At 41.4% G+C, this 22,789-nt stretch overlaps 1 long non-coding RNA gene across 1 annotated transcript in view; it reads left to right on the top strand.

Annotated features, from left to right (window-relative positions):
• LOC119855237 overlaps window positions 1-17,660 on the top strand; it is a 29,424-nt gene extending 11,764 nt beyond the window's left edge. The window contains exon 2 of the long non-coding RNA XR_005292795.1: window positions 17,086-17,660. This is a non-coding gene — a long non-coding RNA (uncharacterized LOC119855237). The remainder of the gene's footprint in view (window positions 1-17,085) is intronic.
• Window positions 17,661-22,789: the final 5,129 nt, after the last annotated feature.

Here is a 22,789-nt window from a genome sequence, read left to right on the forward strand (position 1 = left end):
TATTGCTCGGGCATGTAGGAAAGATATCAGGAGGGCCAAATCGCACCTGGAGCTGCAGCTAGCAAGAGATGTCAAGAGTAACAAGAAGGGTTTCTTCAGGTATGTTGGCAACAAGAAGAAAGCCAAGGAAAGTGTGGGCCCCTTACTGAATGAGGGAGGCAAGCTAGTGACAGAGGATGTGGAAAAAGCTAATGTACTCAATGCTTTTTTTGCCTCTGTTTTCACTAACAAGGTCAGCTCCCAGACTGCTGTGCTGGGCATCACAAAATGGGGAAGAGATGGCCAGCCCTCTGTAGAGATAGAGGTGGTTAGGGACTATTTAGAAAAGCTGGACGTGCACAAGTCCATGGGGCCGGACGAATTGCATCCGAGAGTGCTGAAGGAATTGGCGGCTGTGATTGCAGAGCCCTTGGCCATTATCTTTGAAAACTCGTGGCGAACGGGGGAAGTCCCGGATGACTGGAAAAAGGCTAATGTAGTGCCCATCTTTAAAAAAGGGAAGAAGGAGGATCCTGGGAACTACAGGCCGATCAGCCTCACCTCAGTCCCTGGAAAAATCATGGAGCAGGTCCTCAAAGAATCAATCCTGAAGCACTTAGAGGAGAGGAAAGTGATCAGGAACAGTCAGCATGGATTCACCAAGGGAAGGTCATGCCTGACTAATCTAATCGCCTTTTATGATGAGATTACTGGTTCTGTGGATGAAGGGAAAGCAGTGGATGTATTGTTTCTTGACTTTAGCAAAGCTTTTGACACGGTCTCCCACAGCATTCTTGTCAGCAAGTTAAGGAAGTATGGGCCGGATGAATGCACTATAAGGTGGGTAGAAAGCTGGCTAGATTGTCGGGCTCAATGGGTAGTGATCAATGGCTCCATGTCTAGTTGGCAGCCGGTGTCAAGTGGAGTGCCCCAGGGGTCGGTCCTGGGGCCCGTTTTGTTCAATATCTTCATAAATGATCTGGAGGATGGTGTGGATTCCACTCTCAGCAAATTTGCGGATGATACTAAACTGGGAGGAGTGGTAGATACGCTGGAGGGGAGGGATAGGATACAGAAGGACCTAGACAAATTGGAAGATTGGGCCAAAAGAAATCTAATGAGGTTCAATAAGGATAAGTGCAGGGTCCTGCACTTAGGATGGAAGAATCCAATGCACCGCTACAGACTAGGGACCGAATGGCTCGGCAGCAGTTCTGCGGAAAAGGACCTAGGGGTGACAGTGGACGAGAAGCTGGATATGAGTCAGCAGTGTGCCCTTGTTGCCAAGAAGGCCAATGGCATTTTGGGATGTATAAGTAGGGGCATAGCGAGCAGATCGAGGGACGTGATCGTTCCCCTCTATTCGACACTGGTGAGGCCTCATCTGGAGTACTGTGTCCAGTTTTGGGCCCCACACTACAAGAAGGATGTGGATAAATTGGAAAGAGTACAGCGAAGGGCAACAAAAATGATTGGGGTCTAGAGCACATGACTTATGAGGAGAGGCTGAGGGAGCTGGGATTGTTTAGTCTGCAGAAGAGAAGAATGAGGGGGGATTTGATAGCTGCTTTCAACTACCTGAAAGGGGGTTTCAAAGAGGATGGCTCTAGACTGTTCTCAATGGTAGCAGATGACAGAACGAGGAGTAATGGTCTCAAGTTGCAATGGGGGAGGTTTAGATTGGATATTAGGAAAAACTTTTTCACTATGAGGGTGGTGAAACACTGGAATGCGTTACCTAGGGAGGTGGTAGAATCTCCTTCCTTAGAGGTTTTTAAGGTCAGGCTTGACAAAGCCCTGGCTAGGATGATTTAACTGGGACTTGGTCCTGCTTTGAGCAGGGGGTTGGACTAGATGACCTTCTGGGGTCCCTTCCAACCCTGATATTCTATGATTCTATGATTGACTGCAGAGACTGAGAATTACTTGACTGCCTTGAGGTATAAAATATTTGGGTGATCTTTAATTTGTAATGCAAAGTTCACTGTTTCACATCAAATCAAGGTTTACTGCTGCATCTTGTCATATGTTTTCATGAGCTGATTTCTATTTTTTCTTTAAATTTCCATTCAGTTTAGATTCAATTACTAGCACTAGTTCAAATGTTTTGAGAAGCCTGGGTTGAAAATAAGAAATTTCAAAGACAGAACTACATCATCATAAGTTCCTTCTGCCAAATGCCCCCTTCTGCTTTCATAAGGAGAAGGGAGCTAAGAGTACAACTGGGTGGGGATGTTGGCTGGGCTGCTGAGGTCAGGGAAGTAGGGAGTATGAGTTTTATAGCATATGTGGCCTTCCCCAGCTCTCTGGTCCCGTGGAAACAGCTTTTTGAGGGCATTGTAGCATTTCATTCCCACAAGTAGGGAAGGTGTGGACTGGTTATGGGAGAACCAGGGCTTTTTCTAATCACACAAAACCGACACCCTTGCCCTGTCCCCTGCCCAGAGGCTCCACCCCCACTCCATTTCCCCCTCCCTCTATTGCTTGCTCTCCCCGCCCTCCCTCACTCGTTCATTTTCACTGGGCTGGTTCAGGGGGTTGGAGTGCAAGAGGGGGTAAGAGCTCTGGGTGTGGCCAGAAATGAGGGGTTCAGGATGCAGGAGAGGGCTCTGGGTGGGGGGTGGAGCCGAGGGGTTTGCAGTATGGTAGGGGGCTCCTGGATGAGGCAGGGAGTCAGGGTGTAGGAAGAGGTATGGGCTCTGGGCTGGGGCTGCAGGTTCCAGGGTGGGGCCAGAAATTAGGAGTTCAGGGTGCAGGAGGGGGCTCTGGGCAGGGAGTTGGAGTGTGTGGGTTCCAGGAGGCAGTTTAGGTGCATGAGGGGGCTCAGGGCTGGGGTGCGGGAGGGGGTGCAGGGTCCAGTAGGGAGTTTAGGTGTGGGAGGGGGCTCAGAGCTGGGGCAGAGGGTTAGGATGTGGGGAGTAGGCTCCGAGTGGCTCTTATCTCTGGGGGACTCCCTGGACATTGCGACATGTCCTCGTCTCCTAGGCAGAGGTATGGCCAGGAGGCTCTGCACACTGCTTCTGCCTGCAGATGCCACCCCCACCACTCCCATTGGCCACAGTTCCTGGTCAATGGGAGCTGCAAAGTTGGTGCTCGGGGTGGGGGCAGTGCATGGAGCCACCATGGCTGTCCCTTCACCTAGGAGCCCGAGGGACATGTCACTGCTTCCGCGGAGTCATGCAGAGCCAGGTTGAAAGCCTCCTAGCCCCACACCAACTGGACTTTTAACAGTCCAGTCAGTGGTGCTGACCAGAGCCACCAGAGTCCCTTTTTGACTGGACATTCCTGGCACCCCTTCCTATATTTTGCTTATTGTAAGTAACGGTACTATTGCTTTTCAAGACAAGTCCTTATCCTCTTGCTAGAAATAGGTAAGAGAGAAACTGTGGTTGCTGCTTGAGAGAGACATTTATTGGTGGAGGTGGGGGGGGCAGGGGCCGGGGCCTGAATATGGTGTGAATGCAGTAAGCTAAAGGACCAGAAAACCAGGGGTACTATTAATGTAAGTTGCATAAAAGACAGATTTGTGATCCAGGAAGAAAAGAATTCAACCAGAGGAGAAATATCCAAAACGTTTTTTGATTGAGAAGAATTGACTGTGTGACTAAAATGCAGCGGTGTTAATTTTCAAGAAACACATTTTGGAAAATGTGTGTAAATTTTAAGCATGTGCTTAAATCCCATTGGGACACAAGTACCACACGTGTAAGTGTTTTGTTGAATAGCAATGGGATTATGCACATTCTTAAAGTTAAGCATGTGCTTAAATGCTTTGCTAAATCAAGGCACTATTGAGCAGGATAAAATGAGCAGAAGTTCTTAAAAACCCTGGGTGTGAAACAAAGCTGGCAAATCCTAAAAGAAATAATAAATTAAGGTGCAACAGGTTAAAATTCCTCTGATTAAAATATGCAAGGAAAAGCCAACGCGGCTTCACAAGGGACTGCTCAAAAACCTATGGTTAACAAATGAACTGTTCTGGAAATTGAAAAGAGGGAGGCAAGAACATTCAGTAAGTTAAGGCTCAAGGGGAAAAATAAGGAGTAAAAACACCCATAATGAGTTAAAGCTACTCAAAGCAGTTCACTTGTGAAAATGCCTTCTTATTCCTTTATCAGGGGAAAATGAAATCTCAAAGTATAATGGGAGGATGAAATCAATGCATACCAAAAAAAAAGCCTTTAACAAGAAAAATACAAGTGTTTTGGGCAACTTTTACACCTTCAAAAGTAGGTACTGGTAAAAGGCAAACAAATTATTGGTAAATTGGAGCATCTGCGAATCAGCAGCTGGAGGTGAGATGTGACCTATGATGCTGAGAATTAGCTAATGAACTCGCACTGAACCTCTGACAATGGGTTTTGAAAAGCAAGCTGGGGAGGTACCTGAAGATTAGAAAAAAGCAACCAATGTGGTACAATATCTAGCAAACAAAAGAAGAGTAATCCTGGCAATTACCATCTACTAAATTTCAATTCAGTCTCTCTCAAAATTGTGGCGTAGATCTTTAGCTGTTGCCAGTAATGCAGTGTGCTCTTATGTGGAGAATACTCTTGGGGAGTAGCGAACTGTATGTGGAACTGCTCTTTTGATATAAGTTGCTAATAGGGTTTACTGTAGTGAAATGAAGCCAGCCCATGCTACTTTTTTCAGCATTCATGCCACCTATGCCATCATCAGGGAGCAAGAGTGGCATAGGAGCTGCTATGCTGTTTTTGTGCTTATAAACTGGAGTGAACCTAATGTGTCTGGATGCATCACAAGCCAGGATATCAATAAATAAGCATCAGAGAGTTTATAAAGAGAAAATCCTGTCAGGCAAATATGTAAAATCAACCTGCTGATTTGAGCCAAATTTATTCCTGGTGTAACTTCACTGAACAATTCTACCAGAGATGAATTTAGGCTAACCAAGGTATAGCACTGAGGGTTGGCTTCTAATGGGGTGCCTGAATGGCTGAGGTTCACTCAGTTTAGTTGTATCTAATGCTTTCATTATTAAGACAGAAGAAAGTGGTGTAATAGCATGTTAATGACATTTACAAAGATTAAACTAGGAAGTGTAAGCACCAATATAGACGCACAATACAAAAGGATTTAGAGAAGTTAAACATATGTCACTTTCGCATGCTAACTTGAACTTGGCCCATTCATGGCTGATAAAAATGAGACTGTAGAATAACTATTTTTTGAGGTACTTATGTGGGCAGGAGGAAATAATCAAAACTGAAGATACTGAAGGAGAAGTATAAAAGGCCTAAGTATTGTAATGGACAGCAAATTAGACCTATGATTTGACAGAAAGACCAGAGAGATTTTGAGCTGCATATATCCTAGAGGAAAGACATGATAGTTCCTTTCTATATGACAGTGAAACTACCCCTGAAGTATCATGTATGGTTCTGAGTACCACACTTCATTACTAAGAAGATATTGAGAAGTTGAAAGGAGTTGAGAAGAGCACCACAACAGATTGGAAGGCTAGAGCAGTTAATTTTAAGGAAAGCTTACAGCAAATAATTATATTTGTCTAGCATAAAAGATGACTAACCACCATGTACCCGCATGGCCCCACAGTATGCCAACATTTTCATGGCTGACTCAGCTCTCATCCCCTAACGCCCCTACTCTACTTGCGCTACATTGATGACATCTTTGTCATCTGGACTCATGGAAAAGTAGCCCTTGAGGAATTCCACCATGATTTCAACAATCTCCATCCCACCATCAACCTCAGCCTGGACTAGTCCCCACAAAGATCCTCTTCCTGCACACTACAGTGCTAATAAGCAATGGTCACATAAACACCACCCTATACCAGAAATCTACTGACCACTATACTTATCTACATGCCTCCAGCTTTCATCCAGATCACATCACATGATCCATTGTTTACAGCCAAGCTCTAAGATACAGCCGCATTTGCTCCAACCCCTCAGACAGAGACAAACACCTACAAGATCTCTATCAAGCAATCTTACAACTATAATACCCACCTGCTGAAGTGAAGAGACAGATTGACAGAGCCATAAGAGTACCCAAAAGTCACCTGCTACAGGATAGGCCCAACAAAGAGAGTAACAGAACGCCACTAGCCGTCACCTTCAGCCCACAACTAAAACCTCTCCAGCACATCATCAAGGATCTACAACCTATCCTGAAGGATGATCCCTCACTCTCACAGATTTTGGGAGACAGGCCAGTCCTCACTTACAGACAACCCACCAAACCGAAGCAAATACTCTCCAGCAACCACACACCACACAACAGAACCACTAACCCAGGAACCTATCCTTTCAACAAAGCCCGTTGCCAACTCTGTCCACATATCTATTCAGGGGATACCATCATAGGGCCTAATCACATCAGCCACACTATCAGAGGCTCGTTCACCTGCACATCTACCACTGTGATATATGCCATCATGTGCCTGCCATGTACATTGGCCAAACCAGACAGTTTCTATGCAAAAGAATAAATGGACACAAATCAGATGTTAAGAATTGGAACATTCAAAAACCAGTTGGAGAACACCTCAGTCTCTCTGGTCACTCGATTACAGACCTAAAAGTCGCAACAAAAAAACTTCAAAAACAGACTCCAACAAGAAAAGGGAGTACTTGTGGCACCTTAAGACTAACTAAAATTTATTTGAGCATAAGCTTTCGTGAGCTACAGCTCACTTCATCGGATGCATTCGATGAAGTGAGCTGTAGCTCACGAAAGTTTATGCTCAAATAAATTTTAGTCTCTAAGGTGCCACAAGTACTCCCTTTTCTTTTTGTGGATATAGACTAACACGGCTGCTACTCTGAAACCAAAGGAAAGAGGTTCGTAAGGAAATAAAAGGTCTGAGGCAGCCACCTGGTCTATTCATTTCTAAGGAGAATTAATTCTGCTGAGAGGTGATGGCAGTTTCCTAATAAGAGGAGAAACAGAATGGACAAGCTAAAATATTGCTTTCATAATGTATTTATTTTTGGAGGGGAGAGTGGGACAACATTAATGCTTTCTTTGACTGTCTAGTGAGCAGCAGACTTGCAGTCTTTCACAGCAGAAAAGCTTTTTTTACTCAGGCCAGCGTACGCATTGCCAGTCAAAGCTACATGAAGCTAATTTTTTCCCCTCAAAAGTAGAAGCATCTTTTATATCCATACAAGCTTAGCAAAATACATCAGAATCTCATGTAACAATCGAGGATCACACTCCAGCGATGCATCCTCAGTGGCCCTGTTTGGAGTAACCCGGACATGCACTCAATGATCTCTCACACATCTTATTTTTTTTTATCTTTTGTGCAAGGGTCTTGTAGTGTGGGATTAACTTTTTTGCTTGCAGAAACCATACAAATCAGATGTAGTTAAATTATCAAAGAACATTCTAATGCAAACAGAAAACAGAATGCTTATTATGCATGATTTGTGATTAAAATTGTAATACCACATGGTCTCAATATTTGGTTGTACTGTGTTTTCTGTTACACTTTTATGAGTTGCTGCATTGGGGATGATACTTTGACTACAACTATATCTTGAATAATATGAAGGGGGAAGAGCAGAGGTAGAATACTTGCAGAAATAGAAAAGATACACAATGCAACAGACACAGACAAGCTAAATATTTTAGTTGTGAATATCTGGACTTGAATAGGGCTTCTCTATAAAAAGTTGCAATAAATGAGTCAATTCATGAATGATGATCATACTGTGTACAGTAATAGAGAAGAGAGGCCAATAAATGTCTGAATATAGTGGGCATATGCCAGACATCCAAAGGTTTTATTAAAAAAAAGTCAGTGTTCAGTTAGTGTTTTCATAGAAGCAGCTTGCTTTGTGCTGCACAGCTTTCATCTGTGCTTCAAGTGTTAGTTCTTCTGGATGAAGAAATGGCAGAATTAAAAAAAAAAAACAACAAAACCCTCAAAAATTAGTGTTTCAAAATACAGTACACCAAGTACATAAGAAATTGAGGTGTCTAAAAACTGCTTTTTCTGTTAGTCTAATCACTCAAGTCTCTCTGGCAATTGGTTGAGGTAAGTTTATTTAGTATACTTTTTGTTACTAAGCATAAATGGTTGTATGTTTTTTCTGCTGCAGCAGTCAGTAAAGCAGATGAAACAAGGTTGCTGGTAAAACATTAAAACATGCTAGGTTTTACATGTTGCCCAGTGGTTTACATGGTTGGCATGTAAACTAGCACCAATGGCCCAAAGCATAGGGTATGGTTTTAGTTTTATTCCCATAGTTTCCATTATGTATGATTTTTACAAGTAGCTTTTTCTGGTATGGATTTTTGACTTTCATGACTCCTCTATTACAAATGTACCACACAAACAGCTTGTCCCTTTTCTAAGCCTCTAAAGAAAAATATTATTAGGGATAAGCCTCAGTACTATGAATTTCAGGATGTTTAATTTAGGGCCCAATCCTGCAGTCCCTATACACTTGGAAAACTCCTAATGATTCCTTACATTGGTAAAATTCACACTGTGGATTTTGGCTTATTGTAGGCAAAGGTATTTGCATGCTTCTCAACTGCCTGCAGGATTTAAGATAAAGATCATCCTAACAGAGCCCTTTTAAATTCCTCATATGTTTCTGTCTATCTAGGACTAATGTGGCCTCCATCACCATAGTTTCTGGGAACCTCATTATTTTGAGTGTATTCTTCCTCACAGGAACCTGGTGAGGTAGAGATGTATGATTATTCCCACCTTACGGACAAGGACCTGAGTCACCTAGAGCCAGATCCTGAATGGTATTTAGGCCTAACTATCTTTTGAAAATCTGAGCCTGGGGCCTTACAACACTGAGTGGAGCAATGCCTAAATCCTTTAAAAATCTGGGCATAAGTGACTTGCCCAAGGTCACACAGGAAGTCTGTGGCAGACTAGGGAATGGAGCCCATGTTTCCCAAGTCCCAGGTTAGGGCCCAGCCATTGGAGTATCCTTGCCATCGTTTCCACACACATTACTGTTAAGTTTTTGGTTTGGTTTGGTTTTTCCTCTGTCCTTCAAGAATTTTCAGTTTGGTGTTAAACTAACTGAAGCTTAGATCTGCTGTTTCACAGCAACAAGAATTTTGAATCAATATAGTGAAGACATATATCTTATGTATGGGAATGCCAGGGAGGGAAGGGACAGCACTTAGAAATTTAGAAAATATTAATTAACTTTTACTACTCATGGGCAATATTAAGGTATGCCTTAAAAATAAGACCAAGCAATGCCAGTTTTAAAGTGAGACTATGCACTGTTTTTCCTGTAGCACACGTTTAGTGAGAAATTGAGCACTACAGAGCAACATGCAAATGATTTCCCCCCTAAGATATGGACAATGTATTTTTATTAAACCAGTCACAAGCACAGTACAGATAAAAACTGTAACTAAAAAACACCATTGTAAGCATTCCAGTGGTTTTACCCCACACTAGGAGTGATGTTGGCAGAACAGCAGTGCCATCAGCAGAACAGAATAAAACTGGCTTCAGTCTATTTAACCAGATCCATTGTGGAGGCTGGAAAGGCAATGGAAAAGCTATCCTTCAGGACCCCATCATAACCATATCGTATTATATATTGCACAATGCATTTACTATTGCTCATCCAATACAATGCTGAACACACAAGATCTGAGTTTGATTCCTGGGTAAGGGTCATTTCCATCTGCGTTGGGAGCTTTATGATTGCAAAGGACTCTGCTTCTTTTTCCCACTCCAGGAGCAATGTTGGTCTGTAGAAGAAGCCATGTTATGGTTTAACCTGGGGCTTGTGCTGAGACAATGGGCAAGCTGGAGGACTGGTTGATCTTAGTGAAGTTTCTTCTCATATATGTTCGTGGAAAAGAAGAATGTCTCTCTCTCTCACATGCCTTTTCATACAAATACACACATGAATATGTTTTTACACAAGGATTTGTATCGGAATTATTCACATGACACTTTTGAAAGGTGTCTGTGGGTTCAGAAGTCCTCCAACCAATCATAAAATGTGAATGGTGAATTACCAAAATTGAGTATAGAAGTATAGTATTTGCAGAATTCCCAATGGGAACAGGCCGTATTGCCCACTATCTCCCTACGGGTGAAAAATTCAGGCATCTTTGGCCCATTCCCCAAGTACAAGTTCCTAAGTCTAATGGAGGCTACCTCAAGCAGCAGTGCCAAATTTGGCAAGCAGGAATTTCCAATATAAGTGAGAACACACTGGACACAGTGTCCAAGTAGCCATCCAGTGGACCATTGTGAAACACACAACTCAATGATGTGGAAACAAATATTTCTGCAGTGTGCTACTCTTGTTTACTATTCTGTCAAGTCTTAGTTGAATCAGCTCAGGTGGATAATGGGTAAGTTTCAAATGGCTCAACTTATGTATGCATAGGTATTCAGCAGTCTGGGTGCTTATCCAAATAATCCAAACCTCCTGGGCCTACAAAACCCACTTCTTTAAATAGTATTATTAGAGCTTTTTACTTGCATGCTTTTAACAAATTGTGCTTTTTTTTTCCCCTTCCTGAAGAGGGTGACAGAGGTTCTGTGCTTTGTTGATTAAAGATTTATGATTCTGAATCTCTGCTGCACTATTTTGTGGTTTTCTATTGATATTTTTAGCTTTTTGTGGCCTGTTTTATGCAATGTTTCTGAAAATTTCACAATATGGCTCTTCATTTCAACCTTCGCATGCAACCTCATGAGCCCTTAGAATTGACAAAGCAATGAGTAAAAGTTTGAGGAGACAGAATATTAAAAGAGAGATGGTAAAATAATCAACTAAAGCTTTCTAAAGTCATTTTTATCAAGTTCCTGATGTCTCTCTTCATTAAGGTTCTTGGAACAAAGACAACTTTGTTCTGAAAAATGAAAGACGCAAATCTTCCTAATAGGACACTTTTTTTAAAAAAAAAATTTATAAATGTGCATGTGATAATTGAGAGTAAATTCTTGGATACTTTGGAATATAAAGCTCTTCTTCAGCTTGATCTCTGGCTGTGTTACAAAAGGATTTATTTTAATTGAAAGTTATGCTCGGAAACGTGGAATATTTTGATTCTTAATTCAAATGTTCTATCTGAGACGAGACGTGGTATCCGCAGGGTAACCTTTTACCTTCTTACTATCCCATTCATTATGTTTGGCCACCCCACATGCCCTTCTTTGGCTGCACAGTCTACCCAGAATGGACTGTGTAACGACAACTGGTTTGGGCTGTCATCTGAATTTGCAAAAGCAGCACAATCTATGGAAGGAACAGTTATTACAAGATGCCTATTATTCCAAGGAATGAAGAGGAAAAGGGAGGTGGGAATGAAGGCTTAAAGTATTGTAATATTCACACAGCTTTAAAATGCACATTAAAGAACACTGGAGATGAAAATATTGATGTCCAGTTAATTTGCAAACTATTATGCAGCTCTTGTACAGTAAAGAAACATTTTTGGTCCTTTTTAAATTTCCTTACAGCAGGGAAGTTCTTAGTATGTGGGCTGGTGATTTATTACAAATTGAAGTTCTAAATAGAAACGCACACAATATTTTAATTTATGATGTTCTTTTGCACCAAGTCATCACACTGCCTGTGGTCTTCAATGCATACTTCTGAGCCTGAAGTGCATTGGTAGAGCTAAATGGGGAAGTGTACACAGCACTGTTCCTCGTTCTAGCCTATTAATCACTCATTCGCCTATGCTCAAAAATTCAGTCCATCCCTTCCCTCCAATATCAGATGCCTCCGAGTCTGACTGGTCTCTCTTACGCTGGTTGTACGCCAGTGTAATTTTATTGTGTGTGGGCAAGGGGTTCTCTCTCTCCCCCCAAAAAGAGGCTACTTCTGGCTCTCAGATATGGTCGCCCCATCTCAAAGATGTATTGGAATTGGAAAAGGTACAGAAAATGGCAACAAAAATGATTAGGGATATGGAACAGCTTCCATATGAGGGGAGATTAATAAGACTTTTCAGCTTGGAAAAGATACGATTAAGGGAGGATATGATTGAGGCCTATAAAATCATGACTGGTGTGGAGAAAGTGAATAAGGACGTGTTATTTACTCCTTCTCATAACACACAAACTAGGGGTCACCAAATGAAATTAATAGGCAACAGGTTTAAAACAAATAAAAGGGAAGTATTTCTTCACACAATGCACAGTCAACCTTGTGGAACTCTTTGCCAGAGAATGTTGTGAAGGCCAAGTTAAAAAAAGTAGTAGATAAATTCAGGGAGGATAGGTCCATCAATGGCTATTAGCCAGGATTGGCAGGGATGGCATCCCGAGCCTCTGTTTGCCAGAAGCTGGGAATGGGTGACAGAGGATGAATCACTTCTGTTCATTCCCTTGGAAGACAGGATACTGGCCTGGATGGACCTTTGGTCTGACTCAGTATGGCCATTCTTATGCTCAGTGATGTAACTGAGATCAGAAAACAGTCCCGAAGATTTCAGAAATGTGGAAAAGGCTCAACTGCCAGTCTGAGTGAGAGCCAGTTTGTTCTTGCGCAGGGGGCATTTTGTCTAAAAGTTTGTATTGTGCTTAGCATAGTGGGGCCCTGGTCCATGATTGGGGCGGGGGGCCCTGATGCCACAGAACTAATACTGTAATGAGAGGTGTGATGAGAAAGGAGATTCCATTTAATGGAAGATTTTGAAACGTGGGTTGTTCCAATTCAGAATTTCTCCATAAAAGGGAATGGAGCATGGGCTTCAGGGCTGGCTTCCTGGCGGGCTTCCTAGGTATCTAGGGTTCCTGGGAGCTCAGGCTACTGAAGAGCTGCAAGCCAGAGCTTCCAGGCTCGCTCTTCTCTCCCTCAAGAAACGTTGCCAAATTGCTGGACTGGTGAGGTGGCAGGAAGCCAGATGGGTTTTATAACATAACTTTGTTGAAATCAAACCGTCTCCATGGAATGTCTTGATTTCAACAAACTGGCAAATTCTGACAAACATGTTGCATTAGAATTTTTCCAACCAGCTGTAACTGTAATATAGCAGAAGCTTTAGTTTTTGGCTAGTGATTTATTTTTTTACCAAGTAATGTGTAAGGAAAATTGTCTCGTGCCTCAGTTAGAAGCTTGTCCATGAGTAATGCTAGGGCTCAATCATCCCTATTATGTGGATTTGTTCCCTGGGGAATGTTTGATATAGAGGTCCTCATGGCATGAACAGAGCATGAGTATGCCAGGAGTGTTCCTAGAGCCTCTGGGATGTACCCACGGTATTGCTGCTGCTCTCACTTCCTGCCTACCACTTTAGGGGCCTTCAGGCACTGGTGGCCCAAGCAACCCTGGCCAGCCCAGGATAAAAGGCATAAAGGGGGCATAAAGTCACCATTATACTCCCTTCACTGATCCCTGTGGTGAGATCAGCTCCAGCAGAGAGAAGAACTGAGTTCTAATTGCAATCCTGAAAACTCATTTTGATCAAAACCTTCAACAACAAATTTAAACAGAGGTTTTCACTGGAGATGCAAATAGTTGTTCACTAATAGCCATGTACAGCCAATGCAATATCTGTCTGTCTATACTGATGGAAGAAAAAGGAAGCTTAAAAAAATAGGCCATGGACTGATGATATGAAGATGGACCCAGTTTTAGCTATAATTCAGGCTGAATTTCTGTTATACAAAGAATTTTTCCAATATGGAACAAATTGCCAGAGTCAGCAGTAAAAAGCAATGCATATCCATTCAAGAGGGAGATGGACAAATTTATGGAAAATGAGGAAATCCAGAGAGATAGCCAGAGGCCAGATTTATGGGGATAGGACTAAATGATGAGATACAGATTTATCTGTATTTCTTGGTGTTGTAAGTGTAGGTCTTAATGGACCAATAGTTTCTGGCTCTGGACATACCTATGTTTTAGTGTAAATGTTTGTCTCTAATGCAGGAACAAAAACAACAATGGGATGATAAAATCTAACTCTGGTGGAAACAAGCTCTCCATATGCAATTTGTGGTTTGTCTGTTTTGTTAAGCTTAGTTTTTTTGTTTTTTTGGCAGCTCTGGTTATTCCTGTGTGTGTGTGTGTGTGTGATCCTCATCTTCTTGGTTTTGACATAATGATGGGATCAGTATCTAGCAGTGTTTTCTAGCAGGAGAGAGTGGGGAGAAAGCATTTTACATTTTGTACCTACAATGAAACTAATTACTTATGAATGTGAATTAGGTCCAACCTCAGTCAAGGGGACTACTTATGGTAAGTGTTAGGTCCCGTAATAAGTGTTTTGTGGGATCAGGCACTAAGAAATGATGCTATGAGCAACATGTAAAATGCCAGCAAATTTTATGGGGTGCACTAGCTTTAACAATAAAAAAGTTCTGAAATGGGAATGTGTGTCTCTCTGATGTTTGTTTTTCTTGCATGTGGATTTTCCAGTTGGATTTTCACCTTTTTAAATAAACCCCTTTTTGGACACTTTTTTTTAACCCAGAAAACAAAACAAACAAAAAAGACCAGGAGCTTAGGTGTTTTGCACTGTCTTCTTCGAAGTTCAGGGCTACTAGATTTGCTCTCCCTAGGGTTAGGGCTTTATATAAATATAGTGAATAAATATGATGTAGCTGGGTGCTTCCATAGCATGGTAAACAGCAATGATATTGCAGTCTGCCCTGAACAGATTTCATCTTTCATATGTGGGCATTTAGGATTTAATCATCAACTATTCAGAATTTATATTCAGGGCAGTTAAAGAGAATGGGTGGGGGGACAGAAGGTGGCTCTTAGACATTTTCCCACTCCCATTATCCTGGGCTAGCTAAAGGCCACAATGGCCTCTAGCATAAATTAGAACGGCCTTAGAATTGCTCTAAGTTACCCCCGCTGCAGCCGGACACTCTCTCTACCAGCTAGGGATCATTGCCCTTCTCTCTCTCCACCCTCCCCGCCCCCGACCCTTGGTACACCTCCTCCCTGTTACAAACATGCCTCCTACCTGGAGGAAGAGAGGCAAGGGAGGTGGACGGCATAGAGCCGATTATGTTGGCTTTATGCCACTCAAGGATTTTCTTGCTTCCAAGGAAATCTGTTTGCCTATTAAAAAGAGCATTCTTGCTGCTTTGTGCTACCTTGTCACGCAACTAGAAAAGGTGCTAAGCATGTGCCCTTAATATTCCCTACTTGGTCAAAATAAAGATAGCAGGTCAATACTTCGCCAGGCCTAATTTCTACTGATGTCTGCAGCCTTTGCTTAGCAATGTTTTGTTTGCACTAAGAGAGAGATCAGAAAATCTAGGATAGCTGATCCTATGAATTTTTGCAAGGCCAGTTGCCTATTAATCCCCATGGATGTCTTATCTGGATGCCATCACATAATAGGAAGGCAATAAACCTATTAAGACTAACATACCAAACTTGAGTATCCTGTCATAACTTTTTATCAGCTGGCAGACAATGTGATGGATTGTATAAACAGTAGTGACTAGCAGTATAATGCTTCAGTACAGATGAATAACTGGCCACGCCATCTATCAGGGCTAAGAGTTGCATATACTATGATGCACTAGTGGAATATAGTCTGTACTGCAAGGAAATGTTTGAGACCTTCAGATCCTTGTGGGATATGAATGTATTATCATGAGAACCAAAATGATCTGTTAACTTCTACAAAACCAGCATATGCTCAGCATAGAACTTCATATTAGAACCAAATGTGCTCATGTTAATTTTGAATCATCATGTGAACATTATAGAAAATAAAGTGTTGTCTGCACATTAGAATTTAACTTTTCAGGGAAAAATCTTTTAAACATCCCCTGCTATAATACCCCTTTGAAGGAGTATCTTTTAAATGTTCTTTAAGGACATGTATTAAAACCCAAACCTCATTTTCTGAATCTCCCCTGTTAACCAGGGGCGGAAAAGGGAAGAGATTATGAAGTAACATTGACTGATTTCTTATAATCTTGCAAGTATTGTGATGTTCAAAAGTGGCTGTTTAATGAAAGAGAAAGCAAGGCTTTCAAGTCCTGCAATGTCAGCTGGGAACATAATCTAAATTAGAAACATATGCTGAATTTGGGGCAGTGGGGGAAGGGGAGAACAGGAGAGGGAGCGGTCTTCCAGTACTAGGAAGTATCCAAAAAAGTTAGTGCTGACATCAGTTTAAAAATAAAATGCATGACAGAAGGAGAATTCACAAACAAGTATTTTCTTCTTATTATTTGGGGATGGGTCTGGGAGGTAGGATTATCTGCATATTGACAGAAGTGTGTGTGTTTGCTCCTGGCAAAATGAACTCCAACACATTCATTCCTAAATAAGAAAATGCAGGAGGGAAAGGCCCTATTCATCCATCACTAAGAGCTATTATCCCTCTTCTTCTGGGAGACAGTATATTTTTGCTTATTGAACCAGGGGGATGATACATATTTTATGGGAGGGAGGGAGATATAAAGGAGACTTATTGAGGTTCCCTCTCCCTGTTACTATTTCATATTTCCTCCTCTAACTAAATATGTTTATGTAGCCACAGCAGAATCAAACAAAAAACTGCTGCCCACCTCTGTTCCTATAAGCATTACTTGACTGTAAGGTGGTGATTATGAATAATTTCTGGAATACTTAGGTTGAGGTGTACCTTCATCTTCCCTAGATAGGAAGACCTCTCATTAGCTTGACTGTACCTGTGTTGGGTTTTTTTTAAAAACCCTCTTACATGTGCTTTATGCCTTGCCTGAGCTCAAATATGTCAAAGAACTTTCATTCTCCTCATAAATACACCTTTGTATTCTGCCTAATATATGTTATATATATCACGATCCATGTCTGAGAATGTTGGGAATTTTATTAGGTCCATAAAGTTTTTAGTTGCAGTCTAGTCCAATGGGTCCAAAATAAACACACACAGAGCAAGAGTAACAATTTTTTACCTACTTTTTTCCCTTCCCTTCCCCCACACCCCTTAATACCAGAGAAGCTCTAAAACAACTTTGCCACTGTAGTTTCTAGGGTTATATCTCTTTGCTATCTAAGTGAAGGAAGAAATAGGCAGTCAGAATGGGGTGGGAAGCAGCTGAAACTCAGCTATTCACTGATTTCTCAGGCCATTTTTATCCTGGAGTAGTGAGGAAAAAAATGTGAATAATTTTATGACTATTCTTTTTTTCTTCCTTAGTTCTACACTTGGGAAGCTGGTTCGTTGAGAGTGCTTTTGTAGCACTCTCAGTTCTGCAAGTGGAGGGAATGAATGACCATGGTGCTGAGATGGAAAAATGGCTCTTATGATGGAGTATGAACTTTTGGACTACAAGGTCAGCCTGAGGTCCTGTAGAGCTTTTTGTTCAGGGACAATCCCCTCTTGTGTCTTGGGGTCCTCCCTCTGGCTCTGGATGTATCTTCTTGAGTTTCTCAGCACTGTTCTTGCATTAGCCAAAGAAGTCACTCAGTGTAAATTTTTCAATCCATAGTGTCTCTGCACTATGCTCTTCTCTGGAAAAAATTCCCACTTGCTAACACAGGTACAGTTTCATCATTAGTAACAATGACAAGCATCACTGTAGACAAGACTCCAGATGGCCACTGACATTTTAAGAACAGCATCATGGAAACCTGCTCAAGACTTCAAGCTGCTTGAGACCCCAGTCCTGCAAGCTGCTTGAAGAGGCTGCTGGTGGATAGCGTTAGCAGTGTCTGTCAGCCTAAAGCAACCTGTTGGGGATCGTAGGGGGCTCATGTGTCTAAAATTATTTGTGTGTGTATGCCTTTGTTAAACCTCTCTGTGGAGCGTGTTGTGTTATGCCTAGCCACTTTAACAGTACCTCAACAATCATACCTTTTAAAATCATTCTATAAGATGAGAGAGAGAGTACACTTATAAAGTTTGCAGATGATACTAAATTGGAAGGAGTTGCAAGTGTTTTGGAGGATATATTAAAATTCAAAATGTTCTGGGGATAAATGGGAGAAATGGTCTGAAGTAAATAGGATGACGTTCAATAAGCACAAATGCACAGTACTCCACTAAAGAAGGAACAATTAGTTGCACACATACCAAATAGGAAATGACTGCCTCAGAAGGAGTGCTGCAGAAAGGGATCTGGGGGTCATAGTGGATCACAAACTAAATAAGTCAACAGTGTAACACTGTTGCCAAACAAAACAAACAAACAAACAAAAAGTGAACATCATTCTGGGATGTATTCAAGACATGAGAAGTAATTCTTCCACTCTGCTCCATGCTATTTACTCCATACACAACTGGAGTATTGTGTCCAGTGCTGGGCACCACATTTCAGGAAAGATCTGGATAAATTGAAGGAAGTCCAGAGATGAACAACAAAAATGATTAAAGGTCTAGAAAACATGACCTATGAGGGAAGATTTAAAAAACTGGGTTTGTTTAGTCCCGAGAAGAAAAGACAGAGAGGACATAAAAGGTTGTTACAAGGAGGAGGCGGAAGAATTATTCTTAACATCTGAGGATAGGACAAGAAGCAATAGGCTTAAATTGAAGCAAGGTCAGTTTAGGTTGGACATTAGGAAAAACTTCCTGTCAGGGTGGTTAAGCATTGGAATAAATTTCCCAGGGAAGTTGTGGAATCTCCATCACTGGAGATTTTTAAGAGCAGGTTAGATAAACACCTGCCATGGATGGTCTAGAAAATACTTAGTCCTACCATGAGTGCAGGGGCCTGGACTAGATGACCTCTTGAGATCCCTTCCAGTTCTGATTTTATATTTTCTTTTCTGAGGTTTCCTTTTATAGCCATCAGGAACATATTGCTGACTATACTTTTAAGGTTAAGGAATCAACAAGGATGGCTGTCAAGTTGGAATCAAAATAATGGCTCAGAGCAGCTCCAAAGGAACTATTTGACTATCTATCCAATAATTGCAGCATCAGAGCCAGAAGATGTTATGATGAATTTGAAGGGGAAAAAAATTTGAGGCAAAACTATTTTTAAGGGCCAAGACCAAAAGGGATTATTTGTTTATGTAATGCAGCCATTCCATTTCAACATTCTTGGAGAATTATTTCTGGAATGCGATAATTGGCATGCTATACGTTACAGTTCCCATTCTTGGTTTGCCATAAAGCTTATGGTACATGCCGTGTGAGTAGAGAGAGGCAGCTTCCTTTTATCATTTAGGAATTTCTACAGAGAATAAAGATTTTAAAAAGTAAATAACTATAATTAACTACCATTAAGAACTAAATAAGATTATACTTATTTTTGATCAGAGTATCAATAGATATTACAGATGGGTTTAACTCTAGCAAGAATGAGACACGTTCTACTGAATGCTATGGGCTGGAATCTCATTTGCAGTAGGGACCTTAGTGTAAATGAGATTCAGGCTCTTATTTTTCCAAGGCCAGATTGCCCCTGATATTTGTGTTAGTGTCTAGGGCATGCAGGGAAGGCTCATAGAGCCACCTTCCCCTTGGATGCTCTGTGCAGTCCCTGAATTCACACAGCGACTACTCCCTCAACATGTACCTGGAGGCACAAATTGCTGCAAAGGGGTAGGATGTAAGTGTGCCCATCTCATCACACCCAGTTTGGCAGTAGCCTATAGGGCTGTTAGTCAAACTGGGTTGCCCATCCTACGGCTAGTAGAGAGGGTTCAGTATATTCACTCCCCTGGACATGGGTTGTTCAGAGAATGGTTGTGCCCCCTGGGTTGCAATCCTCTCCAAGCTCCCCTGGGTTGATGAGGCTCTGCTACCTCATCAGAGCTGGGGCTAACTGCCACAATCTAGCTCGTAATGGGGTAATAAAGCCTCTTACATTATTTTGCAATGCAAGTGCAAAAGCTCAAGCTGACTAGCCTGCCTTCCAGGGAACCAACCACAAAACAGAGAAGCAAACCCACAGAAATGTTTTCTTTTCAGGGCTCACATTTCAGCAAGCATTGCTTTTGCTTATGTCAAGGTGATGTATCCAAATCCACTGATTTTTCAGCTCTGCAGCCTAAAAAATGCAAGTGTATTAACACAGCCCTGTTAACAGATAGAGCAGCACTTCTAACCTTTAAAAAGAAAAGGAGTACTTGTGGCACCTTAGCAACTAACATTTATTTGAGCATAAGCTTTCGTGAGCTACAGCTCACGAAACAAACTATAGATTTGTCACTAACAAATAGATTTGTTAGTCTCTAAAGTGCCACAAGTACTCCTTTTCTTTTTGCGGCTACAGCCTAACATGGCTATTACTCTGAAACTTCTAACCTTTGTTAATCTATTCGGTCACCACTCCACTTTGAGCATATAAACCTCCCCCATGGCTAGCCTTTCTGCATATCTCTGGACGCTGCACATATGTTACAAGACTGTCTTTTAGACTCCTAACACATATAATGAGAGCAACTGAATGCGCAATACAGTCTCAAAGAATATGGGAAAAATACTTTATTAGTCCTACCTCCCCCCACAAAATCTAACCAGCTCTCACTCTTGGAAAGGGTAATGCTTTCTTTTTTCAATTACATTATATTAATTTTGTCTCTTACAAAGAGCAGCAGTCATCAGGTGTACCCTTTTAAAGGAAAAAAAAAAAGAGAGAAGGCTGGCCTAGTAGTTAAGGAATCAACACTCCATGCTCTTCCAGATTTCTTGTGTTAATTTGAGCAAGTCACTTGGGGAAAATTTTTAAAGGCATAAATGGCAGTTAAGCAAAGTCAATGGGCGATAGACTTGTGTCTGCCATCTGTGCCTTTGAAAGTCCCCGTTAAGGTCTCTGTGCCTCAGTTTCTTGCAACATGGAGTGCTTCCCTGCCCTCACATGGTGGTTGTGAGGATAAATACGCCAATGATCTTGAGGCACTCAGGGCATTGATATACCTAGATAGGATAATAAGGTTACAAGCCACAGGAGGCCAAATCCTGAAGTCCTTACTCTGTTCTCGTTCAAACAAAACAAATGTGAGTAAGGGCTGAATAGAAACTGACTAAAAACAGACATTTGGTGAGCATGTTTAGTTGATCAACATTTGATATGCTGGCGGAGTGCAGCAAAATTATTACAGGAGAAAACTAACCAGTTAGATCTTTATGTAACCATTGTGTTTTAAGGTGTCCTTCCACTGAGAAAAAAGAAAAGGAGTACTTGTGGCACCTTAGAGACTAACAAATTTATTTGAGCATAAGCTTTTGTGAGCTACAGCTCACTTCATCGGATGCATTCGAATGCATGCGAATACAGACTAACACGGCTGCTACTCTACTTCCACTGAGAGGGATAGTATCTATGTGGCATCTGTTAATGCTGTTGTTGGGAAAGGTAACATTTAAGAATGTTAGGAACTGCAACAAGGCTTTAATTTAAATAATTACTTTCACATAAATCAACACATGCTTGAAAGTTAATACTGCCTGGGGGGAGCCACACGCAAGCTGAGACTAGTGTGGGCTATATGATAAGGTACTTAGACATGATAACAGGTGAAGAAACAGGAAAATGAAGAGAGATTTATCATACTGATCAAGTTATTTCTGTCTGGCTGTGTCAACAGTGAGTGTCTTTGCCAGAATTGGATGCGTGACTTTTGTCAGTTTAACTTAGACTGCTGTCCGTGGCCCTAGTAATTTGTATGCTTCCATATGAAGTTCTGTAGTCAATCTTCTTCCTCTGCTTCAACACATAAGGAATCCTTTAAAAATTGGCTTTTCTAAAGATTTAGGAGGAAAAACCATGTTCCTAGCCCTTAAAGGTGTATTTAAAAAAAAACTAATGAGCAACAAATGCTAGTAATCCTTGTATGGCTTTATCTCCAAACGTATACTGAATGCAGAAAATATGAACTAGTCATTGAATAAGTGGCAATGTGAGAGAGTTTTATTCCTGTATTGAAATAAGTAAAAGAAATCCACTCTCGTGGGCATGAGATAATCCATCAAGATACCTGCCTGTTTAGGGTGACCAGATAGCACCTGTGAAAAAAACAGGGCAGGGTGGTGGTGGAGTAATAGGAACCTATATAAGAAAAAGTCCCCCAAAATGGGACATCTGGTCACCCTCTGCATGTTTGATCCCTTGCCTGACTGATAATGCTAGTTCAGTTGTATTTTATTTTATTTTAGTGATGTCAGGAGCCCATTGAAGTCAATGGAAAGGTTCTTGCTGACTTTAGATTAGGCCCATCGTGCTTATAAGATCTACTGAAATGACAACCCTGAGGACTGAACATCTTTCTTTCTACTAAGAGTTGTGATATGGGCAGTTCAAGTTCTTGCGCGTAATCCAAGAGGCTTGGAGTGAATTCAAGGGGCATGCATGCATCCATTCAAAGAAGAATATATAAAGGGGTTAATATACAGTGGACCTGCAGTAGAACCCATAGCCATATCTTTTGACTTCCCAATATTGATATGTTAAGAAATATTATTGGACTGTTTCCATATGAGCGTAAGTTGATGATCACATTCAAAATGATGTTTCAAACTACAAGGAATTATGGAAATACATGAAATAGACAAAGCAAAACATATAGGGCAACTTCTCTTTATCCTCATTTCCAGAATGGTTTTCCATTGTGACAGTTTCAGATGTCACTGTCTAAACTCAAGAATGCTTTAGCGAGGAAGGATGATCTTGTGGCTTTGGCAAGGGACTGGGATTCAGGAGAACTGCATTCATTTCCTATCTCTACCTCAGTTTTTCCTGTATGGTTAAACAAGTCACTTTGGCCCTGCTCCAGCTCTTACTTAAGTGGATGACAAAACTGATTACTGTGAGGCAGAATCAAGCCCTTAATCTTTCTGCCTCAGTTCCCCCATCTGTAATTTGGGGATAATAATGCTTGTTTTGACAGACTTGTCTATTTAGACTGTAAGCTCTGAAGGGCAGAAACTGTCTCCTCCTATGTTACTCCCGCGG

This window comes from Dermochelys coriacea, chromosome 4, assembly GCF_009764565.3.
Source record: "Dermochelys coriacea isolate rDerCor1 chromosome 4, rDerCor1.pri.v4, whole genome shotgun sequence".
NCBI classification, from domain to species: Eukaryota; Metazoa; Chordata; order Testudines; family Dermochelyidae; genus Dermochelys; species Dermochelys coriacea.